Consider the following 14,732-nt stretch of genomic DNA (forward strand, 5'->3'; position numbering starts at 1 on the left):
AATGGCATTTTAAATGCATTTTTGCTTTTTATTATAATTATAACTTAAATAACTGTAAATATTTATAAAAAATAATAATACAAAATTTTAATCAAAAAGAAAGCAAACAACTCATTTTTAAAGCCTCATACAGCTTGTGGCTATGTGCTATGCATCATTGTATTGTAGCATTAAAATAACAAACTTGAAAGCACTTTGACAAAACTGTAGGCTACATCACTTTTAAATGTTTATTGTGCCTGTCAGCACAGTTCCATGAGACCCATTCTTTCTAAATGAGTGCAATGTTTTCAGAAAAAAATAAGTAGCCTACATTAATCCCTCATCTAACGATTCAAATATAGTAATTAAACATCTAAAATGATCGTTATTTGTAAGTTTTCTAAAAGAGTGAAATATAACCTAATACTACTCATATATCCATGTCTGACATCTTGGTTTTGGTTTAAAAACATGCAGGAATTTGAAAATAAAATGCAGGACTTGCTTGATGTTTAAAGAGTTATTAAGGGAGATAAAGTTCGGGAACTGATTTATGTTAAAAAGTTATTAAGATCGACAAATTCGCGCTGACTGACAGATCCGAAATGCAACGCAGAGACACGCAAGTGGCGCAGCGCAGTATGCACAGAATAGTTCAAAAACATCTGTTTTGATAAGAATTTACGAAAGCATAATAAGCATTACAACAAACTTGCTGAGCTCATTTTTTATCTATGTCCATATAGCGTTTGCGCGAATATAACGAAATGTTTAAAAAAAACTTTCTCATTAATCTTCATCTAAATAAATAAATAATCAGATATTTGTTTAAATTTTCAAATAACAGTATGCTCTATTAAAAATCAGTTTTGACTTAGTTCAAAACCAGCAACATGATTTTAAACAATAAGGTAATTAGAAAAAATTAATTCAAATGTTTCAGTTGTTATTTGCTTACTTTATTTTTATGTTAATTGCATCATAGTAATCTTCAGTTTAAATTTTGCCCTTAAAATGTTACATTTTCATATTTTTATCTATTTACTTATTTATTTTATATTCACCTAGATTGACAATAAAGCTTGCTTTGACTAGAAGTAATTAAAAGATCATCTACTGGAGTCACACGGAGATACGAATAAAAAACGAATATTTTATTATCAGAGTGCAGCATTTTATCAAGGTTTTCTGGTCTAATTAAATAAAACGGAAAAAAAAAACTAAAAGGGTCATTTTTACAGTTTGGTCAAAAGAAGTTTGATATTAGCAGCGTTTTTAAATAAAGGCTGCGCCGAAAATCTCACTTTATAGATTGCACTCATTCACTTCCCACACATATTATTCCTGCTTTAAGGGGTTTATAATTTAGAGCTGTTCCAGTAAACACGTGATTATGTCTGGCCGAATATTTTCTCTGATATTCGGATGAATTTGTTATTAGTTTTGAAGCTATTATCCGTCCCCTTCCGAATAACGTATTCGGCTTCGGGCACATCCCTACTGCACAGTGTTTTGTAGATGTATATGTTAAAGCTTTCTCTGAATTTTCAGCAGAATTGATGAAATATGGTTGCGCAACTTTCACACGTTTGCAAAATGAAACTACGGAGATCAGCCACTTTAGTTTTATCAATGAAAGCTAAAATAGCGCTGTTCACCGCGTGTTCGCGCCAGAAGTCAGAAAAGATGTAAAACATTGTGCTCAGTACGTCAGATTAGATAAATGGGCGAAAAGAAGGCGGTCGCGTGTGGCTGTTTGAACACATTCAACCACATGTGCGTTTACACTATAAAAGCAATCCGATCGAAAGGGGTTTCGACTACATATGAATGTGGTTGAAAGTGGTCGAAAGTGGACGTGCTCAAAACGTTTTGAACACCGTTTACACCTGGCATTAACGTTGTCCAATTGTGATCCGATTGATGAAAAAGCATGTTAACGCCTAGTGTAAACAGTCTCTAAGGTGGTAGATTATCTTCCTACCTAGTCCCTAAGCTATGAAATGATTTACCCAACAATGTTCGAGAATCAGACACAGTCGACCAATTTAAATTGTTTACATCTATCTTTAACAAAACATTCACATAACTCGTCTTGTAACTATACTTATGCTGCAATAGTTAGCTTGTCCGGAACAAAGCAGAAATTCAAAAATTATACTATACACTTGCATTACATGCCCCTACACTAATAGGATTTAGTTTCTCTTTCCCTGTATCGTTTTCGGACCTAAAGACACTGAGACTAACAGATCCATTTCCTGCTGCTGTAAAGCTCATTGCTCCACTCATCTACTGGCCTCCCTTCATCGTGATGTCCAGCAGATGTCTGCCCAGTGACCACTGACCACTTTTGTTTAATTTCTAATTATATATTTTTTAAATGTTTTAATTCCCATAAAATAAAAAATAGTATAATATAGAATATCATCTATATGATCAGCTATCTCTGGCCCTCTTTCAAGTTTTTTTTTCTCCTAGGAGTTTTTTCAACCCCTAGGAAGTCAGCTGACATTGGCTTAACTTAGAACTATACGTTACATTATTACTCCGCTGACTAGTGTGGTTTAATCTTAGCCGCTGTACTTTGCTAGTCTTGTTGTCCCCTGATTTTTCTGTGTTTTCTCATGCTTTTATTAATGTAAAGCAATTAAACCATTTGGAACAGCAACAATTGCGCTATATAGATAAAATTGAATTGAATCATTTTCCTAAATGAGTTTTTATCCTAAACAGTCACGACTGACAGAGATCTCATTCAAGGAAAGTTCTGCGCATTATACATATTAATCATCAAACCTGGATGAGGAGAGACTGATTAGATAGCAAATCCCTCATGTCACACAAGGAAACGTCTCTGTATGTCTGTGCGCTCTCCTGCTGCAGTGCGAGAAGGCGCACAAGCAGAGAAAAAACTTCTGATTGGTGTTTTGTGGTTGATTGCATCCCACCACGCCTTTTTTTTTAATGTTAAACGATACTCCAGCCAAATATCAAAACTACACATGTCCACCATCATTTGGAGTTATTTTAGTTAACATCCTTGCTCTTCCTAGCTTTTTTAAAGATCAGGGATCAGGGAACAACTTCTGACTTTAAACCAAAAAAGTGCATTCATCCTTTACAATAATAATCCAGAGGGCTTCAAAGAGGTTAATAAAGGTCTTGGAAAGTTTGAAAGAGCAAGGACATATACTAACAAAACTTCAAATGTGTTTGTCTGAAAGATGATGGACATACTGTATGTATCTCGGATTGCTTGTGGGTGAGTAAACCATGGGTAATTGTTTTTGATATTTGGACAAATAGACAAATTGCTTATAGCTGGAATCCTGTTGCGTCTAGCTGGAACACAGTGTTATCTTTGACTATCAGATATTTAGTCAAAAATATGGTAAAAACAGGCTTTATATTAAACTAGACATGTCTTTCCTTCTAAAATAATGCATTTAGTGACATGATTAAAACTTGATTCATAGCACATTTATATTAAAACCCCCAAATCTGTGTGAAATACTGTAGGACATGACTTGTACAGTGGGTTTTGACTGGATTGTGAAATGATGGCGATGAAATTATTAGTAGTATTTGCTACTAATAAACAAAACACTGTAGATATTGCTCAATGAATACTAAATGATACTCAGTCTCAAACTGTGTAGTTTGATAAGGCGAGGCCTCCATACAGATTCCAATTGTCTATGCGGTCCTGGTTACATCAGCAGAAAATGAATGTCATTTCAGAGTAGACAGTTACCATTAAACATTAAAGCAAACATGTTTTTCTTTAAAATAACTTGTTAAGTCATGCACATTAAGTTCAAACACATTTATTAGGAAAGTAAATTCTGATTTCATGCTGTGATGAGTTGTAGCATCTTGTCTCATAGACATACAATTTCTGACCATTCTGGACATCTGAAACATGCCTGAGGGAATATATCTGCCTATGATCTCCCTTCCCTCAGAAGTTATTTTAGAAACAAACATCCTCAGTCAGTTTTTCAGTCTTCACACCATCTTCCAACCTGAGACAAGTCTCAGCAGGATTCTTAAATTAGCATTTTCATATCGTCAATACAACATGATGAGATGTGCATAAAAATAGCCCTAATCAAACCAGCAGGACGATATTGTAAGAACTCCAGAGGAAAGGCGAGAACGGTCAGGCTCAGTTACTTTTTTAAGTTTAGTGTTTAAGTGATCTGTGTAATGATTTCAATGTATAAAATATTTGTAGATTAATTCTGAGGTCTTTAAGACCTTAAAACCCCTTACACACAAGGCGTTGATACCAGAAAACTGTCATAAAATTGCCTTCTGTGTGAACGCAAATACATCCCGGAATTATTTCCAGGATTTCTTCAGGATGGGAACCTAGTGACATTGCTGGGATCAGTACTGAATGCCATAAGGGGTGTGTCATAGTGAGGAAGCATGTGTCATTGCAACCACCTATATCGTTCAGCTCTTTGAAGCTGAGATTGTTCACCAACTTAATTGAACCGTATGCAATGTGATAGTTTATGATTGAATCAGAAAGAAATGCATGACTGTGGTTCCCCGGAGAAGCAAACTTAAGACGCTTAAAAATTCCACCCGATGCCTGATTACAATTACATAACACATCACACATTGATGCCCAGTGTCTTTATTAGACCTTCCTGGGATGTGTGCAAAAACACGCACAGATTCCAGACATCACCGGCAGTGTTATAAACCAAAATGAAACGATCCCGGGACAAATCCTGGGAAACATTATCCATATTTTCCGGAATCTATCTGTAAAAGGTACTAAGAAATTCAGTTCCTGGTTTAAAGAGCCTTTAAAATCTATCAATAGTTAAACCAGCCTGATCTCACCAGAATTCGCACATATTTTACGAGTTGGCTAATTCGTATAATTTCATACAAAGTTAATCGACTCGTACAATTAGCATAAAACACAACATTTTAAAAATGGCTGGGTTATTTTTGACCCAAAACTGGGTAAATATTGGACAGAACACACCGCTGGGTCAAAATAAGCCCAATGTTAAGGTTGCATAACAACAACAACAACAACAACACAACATTAAGTAATTTTTAACCCAGCATGTGTTCTGTTCAATATTTAACGAAACATCACCCCTAAGTTACTGGTGTCAAGCTAAATCATACAAAAGTGGTCAAAATATAATATAATATAATACAAATATGGTCAAATTAATATGAATTAGCCACCTCAATGCAATAATGTATTGAAATAAATAAAACATAATGCCATATACGTTTAAATTTAAGTGTCATTACTCAGTATACTGTATGTGCTTTTAAATAGCCATTTTGCCATCATAATGGTCGTTTTAGAATCTACATGAATATATGAAGGGTTTGGTTCCAAAACGCGATAAACGCCATTTTTGAAAAAAATGAGTTACTGCCAAAATCAGTATTATATCAGGTCAGTAGTCAAAAGTAAATTCTTAATTTTACGCAAAATCCAATACCCGCTGTGATATTCTGTCATCTTTTCTCCCTTTTTTTCCAAAATGCGACAAACGCCACTCCTCCTTTTTTACAGAACGCAATAAATCCATGACTGATATTAAAGCCCACCAGTCACGCAATGTAAACAAACAATGGCGGCGCGCTGAGTACACGGAGTCCTAGTTTTCCTCATCTACTTTGTACTTCGTGATCAACAAACAAAACAAAATAATACTTTAATTGCATTGATAAACCTGTGATGGTTTTCTGTGACGGGAAAGAAACATAAGCCATCAACATCTAATAATTTCTGCGAGAGGCACTCGGTTCCTTGTTCTCCAGACATCATCAAGCTTCTCATGCTAAAACATTGACCCCAGAGGATCTTATGAAAACTTTACATTATTTTACTCAAAGTCAACGAAAAGTCAACGCTGTGAAAATGTAAAGAGACTAGGTCAAGTATAACCGCAGCAATGTGTTCTTAATATAACAAAGTAAGTGTTTTGATTAATAACATTAATGCTTATATTTTTAATCATTGTATACCACTAGTCAACTAAATAAATATAAAATGGTAAAGATGAATGCACATTTATACATTGATTTAATAGATTTATAGCATTTTGAAATAAAAAACTGTCATGGATTTATTGCATTTTGTGGAAAAAATAATTCGTTTTTATAATAAATCTTTGAAAATCAAGTTATGGATTTGAATTTTTTATGTTTTTATAACCTTAAGATGCTATGTGAAAGTTTGTAACAGAAAATAGTGGTTTTCATCTTGTCACTTTCTTGGTATAGAAAACAGGTTTTTACCGAAATTTGTCAAAATGGATTTATTGCGTTTTGGAACCAAACTATTCATATTCAATTCAATTCAATTTAATTTATATAGTAATTGTTTCAAAGCAGCTTTACATTAATAGAAGCAGTGAAAAGCACAGAAAATCGACAGATAGCATAACATAATACAGATAGCATAAGCAGCTAAATTTGCTGCGGCTATGAATCAACATTATAAGCAAGCGTATTACTAATGTAATGTATAGAAGAGGGTGCTAAGTTAAGCCAATGAAGGCTGCCTCCCTGGGTCCTAGGAGGAAAAAACCCTTGGGATATATATATATATATATATATATATATATATATATACACGTAAACGGATAATGAGATTAAGCGGGTTCTGCCGGTGGTTGTTGGTCAGGCATCAGCTGGGTATCACGTTGAAGGACAGCCAGTATAGGTGATGCTGGTGTGCAACAATCTTGATTTCTGTCAGAATGTAGTATGCAAATTTGTTTGCATTTTTATATATGTATTTCATATGAAAATCAATGGGGGATATTCAGACATTGTTCTTAATAAGTTCACAACAATTGAACACAGTCAGCATACCTGGAGTTATCCACCAAAGTTGGAAGAAAGTGTGTACATTGATAGTTCAGGCTGAATTAATTGCAGACTTTTAGTACTCAAGGTTAAAGGTTTAAAACAAATCCTAAGCAGAACTTTGAGGAACATAAAGACTGCGGTCTTGCGAGCACTGTAATTACCTCCAGAGAAGTTTGCCAAGATCTATTATCAAATGGACGAAAAAGAAACTAGATTTGAAACATTGCCAGTTTTTCACCAAACCTGGCATAATTATCTTATCCTGAAACTATAGATCTGATGCAGAGCATAGAAAAAAGTGCATGAATAATTTGTGTGTAGAACAGATGTAGTGCAGTTTTGGCTCCTATATTAACTCACAAGGATTTGAGCTAATCAAAAGGAATGCCTCCATCTTTATACCACTGACGTTTTTAAACAGAAGACATGTTTGATAAGAAAATGTATTTTGATGATAACAACTTAAATTGTTGGTTTTAGCCTAAAAAAAGGCAATAATTTAAAGAGACCAATATCGTATATTTTCTCTGGGGCTGGCACTGGAGCTCAATCTAATCTGGAACCACGCTGTGCTTACCACACATGCAAAAAAAATTGGCTCCGTGCCCTGATTCTGTTTCAGAATCGGCCCAAAAATCTTGCTGGCCTCGAACCAGTGAACCGCTGATGTCAGTAGGCGGAGCTTCAACTATAGAGCGCAGTTTGAAAGGGTAGCATTTTTTAAGCCATCACAGATCATAGAAATAGTTTATCAAACAGTGTTTCAGATACATTTATGTCACCAACATAATCCCATAACTATCAGAATAAAAAAGTACAGTTCAAAAATGCATCGCACGCTTTGTTATAGTGCATAATCGGCAAAAAATATAACATGTAGCTATATAATAATATAATATAAGGTAAGTGTTTCTGGTCAGTGGTGATGTAGTGTGATCCTCTCCCTTTTTGGTAAAAACCTGAGCCAGGACTGAACAAGTGGCAGGTCTGGTCAAACATTTGCTCCAGCTTCAGTGCCATCCCCGGTTGAAAATGGGAACAGAGATTTGGGGGTCAGTGTCACCTACAAACCATCCAAAATACACTTGCAACTACAAAACCTCACATAACGAAGCTAGAGTTTTTTTAAACTCTCAAATACAAATATTTTCAATAAAGGCTTAATAATATAACTATATTTTCAAGCCTGTCATCTTGATCTAACTGTGACGGCACAATCCTGCAGTGTATTGTGGGTAGTCTCCCCCACTAGTTGAATAGTGAACAGACTGATAGGAGGGCCAGTGGTGTGTCTGCTTTTCTGTGGAGCTGCTGCTCATGTTTAATGCACAGCCCTGCTGAGCTCTGAGTATTGATTTGTAAATGCACGGCATGTGTGTTTATCCGGCTAAGATTCTTACTATTGTTTCAGAAGGCGCATCACATTTGCATAGATGCAAGAGACTGGGAGAGAGAGAGATAGATTGATAGAGAGACAGAGAGAGAGACACACAGAGAGAGAGAGAGGGGGGGGGGGGGTGATGAGCTGTTGTTTAGATGTGGATTGAAGAAAAAAAAAATAGGAAAGATACAGATCAACAGAGAGAAATAGCGAGCATTCATATGCGGCTATTTGTTTATTTATTTTTTATTTTTGTGTGTATTAAGTTTGGTGTGCATTGGTAATTTTTAGGGCTGTCAAAAGATTAATCGCAATTAATCGCCTACAAAATATATTTTTTTGTGTGTATTGTGTGTAATTATCATCTATATAGATACACACATACATGTATACATTTAGGAAAAATTTTGTTTATGTATATATTTTTTCTTTAAATATAATATAAAATATATTAAAATCTAAATAAATATTTATATACATGTAAATGTATGTTAAATAAATATATGCATGTGTGTGTATTTATAAATGCAAAATAATTACACACAAGGGAAAACATTTATATTATGCAAAAACAAACTTTTATTTTGTATGCGATTAATCGTGATTAATCTTTTGACAGCCCTAGTAATTTGTATGTTTTGTTTGTTTTTAGTGGGTGTTGTATGTGTCTGTTTTGTTATGTGTTTATGTTTGGTGCACAATGTTTTTTACATTTGGAGTTAGGGGCACATTATTTGTTATGTCTGGTGTTGTTTGAAATGGTGTTTAGAGTTTAATGTGTATGTTGTCTGTTGTGTCTAATGTAAGATTGTTTTGATTTGGTCTCTAGGTGATTATAATGTTGAGCTTTAGGTAAAAACAAAGATCAATCGGTATTTTCAAGCTATTATATAAACGTTAAACACAACAAAACATCCCTTCGATCATAAATCGATGGCGAAGTGATATGAATGTGTCTGGTAAAATCCTTTCCTTCAGGACAGAATCACAATTGCGATCTCATTAACATCTCAATCGTTTCTCAGCAGCAATGAGATCAATGGTGAGCAACTTTTTTTTGCTTTAATCTTGTGCTTGCATGTGTCTCCTCAGAAGTTTGACAGAAAACCAACAATGTGTTTAGATTTGCCAAGATACCAACATCTGCAATCAAGAGACTTGCTACAGTATTTCCAACATTTATTACAAACCTAAAACAAATGATCTGATCTATCATATCTTTATCTTTAACATCTCTATACAGTGCCTAAAGGCAGCATTAAACATTGCCTCATCTGTGTCTGTTTTAATTTCTCCAATGATATGAAGTCAATACTTACATAAAACCGAGAACCCCATGAATCCCCCGAGCAATAAAACATCGATAACTGAGCAATAAGATGTTCCTCAGGTTGTCGTTCATTTATGTTTTGGTTAACAGCGTTCTGGGTAACTGCTAGCATGTGCCGTTGTGTCTCTCTGGCAGCTCACACTTCCTGTATCAGTGGCTAGGGGGTGCACTGTGGACAGAGGAAGCAGCACTAATATATTCCTCACTGAGGTGGTCACATGGGGAGCCAGTGCGAGTTTAAAAGTGCTTTGGTTTCTCTTCAGCCAGTGCAGTGTGAGCCTTTGCCCGAGACGCGCACACATACGTACACACGCACACACACAACACGCCTTTGCCTACAGCACAGCAACTTTCTGTAGCGGAGCTTCTCTGACAGACGCGCGCACACACTCTCTCTTTCACATCTGTGTGCAGCTATAGAGGACAAGACAGACATTAGGGAAGAGAGGAAGATAAGACAGGAAGAGGAACTGTACGCTTTATAAGTAAGTACCATAACTCTTTCTTTTTTGATAAACTGTCATTCATTTATAAATGGGATCATTTTGTTGCATTTATCTAAGTGCGGTGCACTTTGATGCGTGCATGTAGGGGAGACTTGAGAAACGATTGGAGCTTCTTTTGCTGTTTCTTTTGGGATTGACAGATGATTGGCAAATGTCATCTAATGGATTATTAGACCAGTGTCATCACTGTGTAGTGTAACCAGGAACGTCCCTGGCTCTCAGCTGCATGTATTGCACATGATAAAAGGATGCGTGTTAGACAGCCGCGCACCATGAGAGAAATGCGATCCACGCAGCTTCCCTCCGGGAAGAGGAGGCAAACAAAGTGGCCAGCTTGCCGGAGAGACAGACGGGGGGTGAGAATCAGGGTACGGGGGAATGAGAGAGAGAAAGGCAGGCGGTTGAGTGAAAGTGGAGGGGCTTTGAAAAGCCCTGACACTGGGCAGACAATTAGCCCCGGCTTTTGTTATCCGTGGCTTTTTTGTAGCCGCTGCCCTGAAGGCGCGGGTCAGGGGACGAGCTGACCCGGTGTCAACACTCCTGCATGGAAGCCATTATCAATACCTGATTGATTGGTTTTAGCGGAAATCTTCCCATCTCCTCCTCCTCCTTCTCCTGCCTGGGATCCAGCTTTTTGTGCTTCTGCCGGGGTTGTAGGAATCTCGCTGGATTCCTTGTCTTTGCTTTCTTCGTTTGTCTCTCTGACTTTCTTCATGGGTGAATTGCACGAAAACTGTCTGGACGCTGTGACATTGTGTTATTGCATCTGGATGTTTAACTTTCTGAAGGTGATATTCATTACAGTAATACAGCAATTGTTACTGTAATGCATGTAGTAAACTTTTTAAAACATAAATGGGATTTTACATAAATTTGCTTAAATGTCAAAAAAGAAAGATGACCCAAAGTCATTCTTGCAACAGGTTTTATGAGATTCACCAATGTAAGCATTTGGCAAACCTGCAAAGCTTTCTGACCTACTGGGATGTAATGTCAGTTTATTGGTGGGCTAAAACTTTTCATCTGTAAAACGGAGACATGCTGTGGGGGTAAACCTCTCTCTCTCTTTTTAGTTTGAAAGTCTCTGCCCTCCTCACAGGGGGGTCAGCTTAACTCTGGTGGGGTTGACAGTCCCTTAATGACTCCCTGTTTCATGCCTTATTAAAAGACCGGACACCTACTTTTCTTTGCTCTCTCTGTTGCTTTTCGATTCGTAAAACCCCTCGCTGAAGGGGCTGACATCCGAGCAGCCTGTTGCTGGCACCTGGTTTGAGTTTAGCTTATCCACACAAATGGGGGAAAAGAGAGAAGAACACGCGCTGCTCCGGGAGCTCTCGTGCACAGCGAGTAAATACAAATCACAGGCTCATTTAAAGTAGTAAAAGGAGGGCACACGCTCCGTCAGGCTTAATTGAATTAACGCTCGCCTATCGGCATTTAAAGGTCTCAGGGAGCGGGATGTGGTGAAGGTTGTGCATGCACTGGAATCGCTGCGGGGACTCCTCTCGGGTGCGATCGAGACCCCATGTGCGCGTTCTTCATCTCACCGTCCTGCCTCGGAGCCGTGTTTGTGATTCAAACAGAAAACAATGTAAAATAAAACCAGCATAATATTTCCCTTAACATACTTACCCCTTGGATAAACATCCTTAAACAGATGTCAGAACGCAGCCTGATCACAGACAACGGGGGCCGAGGACGTTCTCCTCCCTAACATACACAAATTCTGCAAATTAGAAGCTGGTGTTTGAGGAATCTGCCAGGAAAACGCTTCCCACTCCATGCTACCGATCTCATTTTCAGAGCCAGGAATGTCTTGAGTCAAAATATGAACGGAGCAATAAAACAGATACATCCTGCTGCTGTGATGCGCGGCACGTTTATGATTGATTTCATTGATTTATTAGTCATTGCATTTGTCTGTTTGTGATACTGAAGCGGTAAATAGCAGTTTTCAAGATGAGCGACTTGACTCTCAATTTAATCCTTCACTGAGCTAAATAATGTGATGTTGCTGCTATTTGATTTTTAAGTTTAAGTCAGTGAATAGCTCCGCTTAAAATTAATTTTCAATAAACTACATTTAAATGCAAGAAGAAGAGTCACCATTCTGATTCCACACGAGTCTATGGAGATCGAGAATGGATAAATTTAACATTCACATAGACAAGCAAAGGATATATCTGAGAGGTTCTTGAAAATATTTTTTGTACAAAAGGGAGGCAAGGTGGAAAAAGTTTGGGAACCACTGGCTTACAGTAAAACCAAGCCCTTGATTTTTTTAACCCAAGATTTTTTTGTCTTTCTGTAGAAATTACAGTATTAATGGGTATTACTGGCAACTAGCTGCCAGTAACTTACTGTAGATTTGACATTAATGATATTTACTGGCAACAGTTTGTTCAAAGTTAAATGAACACGAAACATTTTCAGTCTTTATCTTCTACAGTAAGTTACTGGCAACCAGCTGCATAATTACAGCAATGTTTTACTGTTAAGCATATCAAAATAAAATAAACCTGGTTCATAAATGTCTATTCTATATACTCTATATTACTGTTGTGCAATTCAAATTAAAACCTTGTTGGCAATGTTGTGGCATGGTCCTTGGACTTTGCTTAGGGCCCCCAAAATGGTAAACACGCCACTGCCCATTTGGCCTTTGACTAGACTGGACTGGGGGAAATGCCAGACTACATTTCTTTGTGTATGCCCCTGCATGGGCTACAGCAAAACCTGGCACATATTCAAGGTTGAGAGTCCCTGGATTGGCAGCATTTGTTGCACCTTGGTCTTAAATGTCCTACAAACACTGTCTGGTCAATCTTGCGAGTATATGCAGCCTCTTTCATAACTTATTGATGGTATAGTCAACTTTATGTATGAAGTGAACAACATGCTTTAGGACACGGGGGATTAAACGTTAATGATGTGCCGTCACAGGTGTGATTTACAACAGCTTAGTACTTAAATCATTTATTCAGAATTTAAAATTTGAAGTATATGTTTTTGTATATGATGTTTTTGTATATGTTTTTAACATGAAATATTACATAATATAAATCCAACAAGTTTTGTCTATGTTTTGTGTCAGTCAACAATATAGGCAATATTTGCATTATCTGAAGGAAATGGCAGTGCACCAATTTCTGTTCTGAACATTCTACTACGGTCAATGGGAGATTGAAACTTGAATCTGAAATTCACAAGAATCACAAATAGATGGAAAATATCCACAAAACAATTAATGCATGGAGTAATACTATATGTTGCAGGTTAAGAACAAATGTTAACAGAATGTTTGAGCACTGCCCTAAATAAAACGCTGTATTATACGCATACAGATTACTTGCACTGCTTCAGTGTGTCTTTGCACCTTGCTGCTCCCTTTAAGATTTACTGCTTCTGCTCGGATATGGAAATTATATGTGCTGTAGAAGGATTCATCTACACATTGCATGAATTCTTTCATTTAATGAGATAACCACATGTAGCGATTGTAAATCCAACCATGCATTTGTTCATTTACACCATATACTGATTGATGGAAGTACCTTTGCTATTCTGAATAAACCTCACGATGTGGTTCTCCGCCTCTTCCAGATTTGTTTCCTCTTGAAGTAAATTAATCATTGGACTGCATAAAATCTATTAACCATGAAATGTCATTCACCATCCAAGCCTAATCAGGTCATCTGAATCATAACTAACCCATATTACCATAATCTTACAGTAAATCCTTCCCTAATGGTACCCTTCCTGTTAATTGACTCTGAAGGGATAGTTGTAATTCCAGTTCCTTGACCGCATATTCTTCAAATCAAACATTTAGCTCATATTTAAAGAGACTTCTTAAGTCATTCCTGCTAGAAACCATAGATGGGTCTTGACAAGATGGCATTTGGAAAATATTTACAGGCTGAATGCCAAAAAAAGTGTTTCAGAAAAGCAAATAAGTTTGGAGACATAGGTTGTTGTAAGGGTATCATTTATCAACCATTTCCAATGTTTTAACATCTGTAGACATTTATGGTAAAGATATATGTCAAGGTCAGGGTGCAATAATATATCACAGCATAAAGCAAAGTACAAGACAACTACGCAATCATTAGCCAAAATGGTTCTTGTATGGCATCGTAAAGCACCTTTATTTTTAGGAGTGCAGTACGTAGTAAAATACTAAATAACAACCACCGAATACCTCCAAGCAAAGTCCAACCTAGAAAAATGCTGGAGCTTTCCTCTGGCCACGATGCAAGCTTTTAATCTATTAACTGCTGATCCTTAAACTCTAATCAATGCAGGCTTTTATATTTCCATTAAACGAGAAAGGGAAATGAATAAATAAATCATGCCGTCAGAGTGGCCAGCCCCCTTCTCTTAAAGAGCCATCACAGAAGGACCTCTTCGTCTTAGCGTGTGCGTCGCTCTGGGGCAGAGTTATTTACCCAATTTCCCTCCATCCCCATTGCTTTTTCTAGTGCGTCTGTCTCATTAGTGACACTATATTTGATTGCCAGCAAAGGAAAAAAGGGCTGGAGAATTTGGAGGAGGGAGAGGCATTGTGTTGACTGGGAAACATTAATTGCATTAGCATTCCCCATTTGGCCTGTGACTAGACTGGACTGGGGGAAATGCCAGACTACATTTCTCTGTTTATGCCCCT

The 14,732-nt window shown here is 37.0% G+C and overlaps 1 protein-coding gene across 1 annotated transcript in view; it reads left to right on the forward strand.

Moving 5' to 3' along the window:
• The first annotated feature begins 9,811 nt into the window (after nt 1–9,811).
• cntfr (ciliary neurotrophic factor receptor) overlaps nt 9,812–14,732 on the forward strand; it is a 204,909-nt gene continuing 199,988 nt past the window's right edge. The window contains exon 1 of the mRNA XM_055209097.2: nt 9,812–10,045. The gene's annotated coding sequence lies outside the window, so the exon portion shown is untranslated. The remainder of the gene's footprint in view (nt 10,046–14,732) is intronic.

The sequence above is a fragment of the Misgurnus anguillicaudatus genome, chromosome 12 (assembly GCF_027580225.2).
Source record: "Misgurnus anguillicaudatus chromosome 12, ASM2758022v2, whole genome shotgun sequence".
In the NCBI taxonomy this organism is placed as follows: domain Eukaryota; kingdom Metazoa; phylum Chordata; class Actinopteri; order Cypriniformes; family Cobitidae; genus Misgurnus; species Misgurnus anguillicaudatus.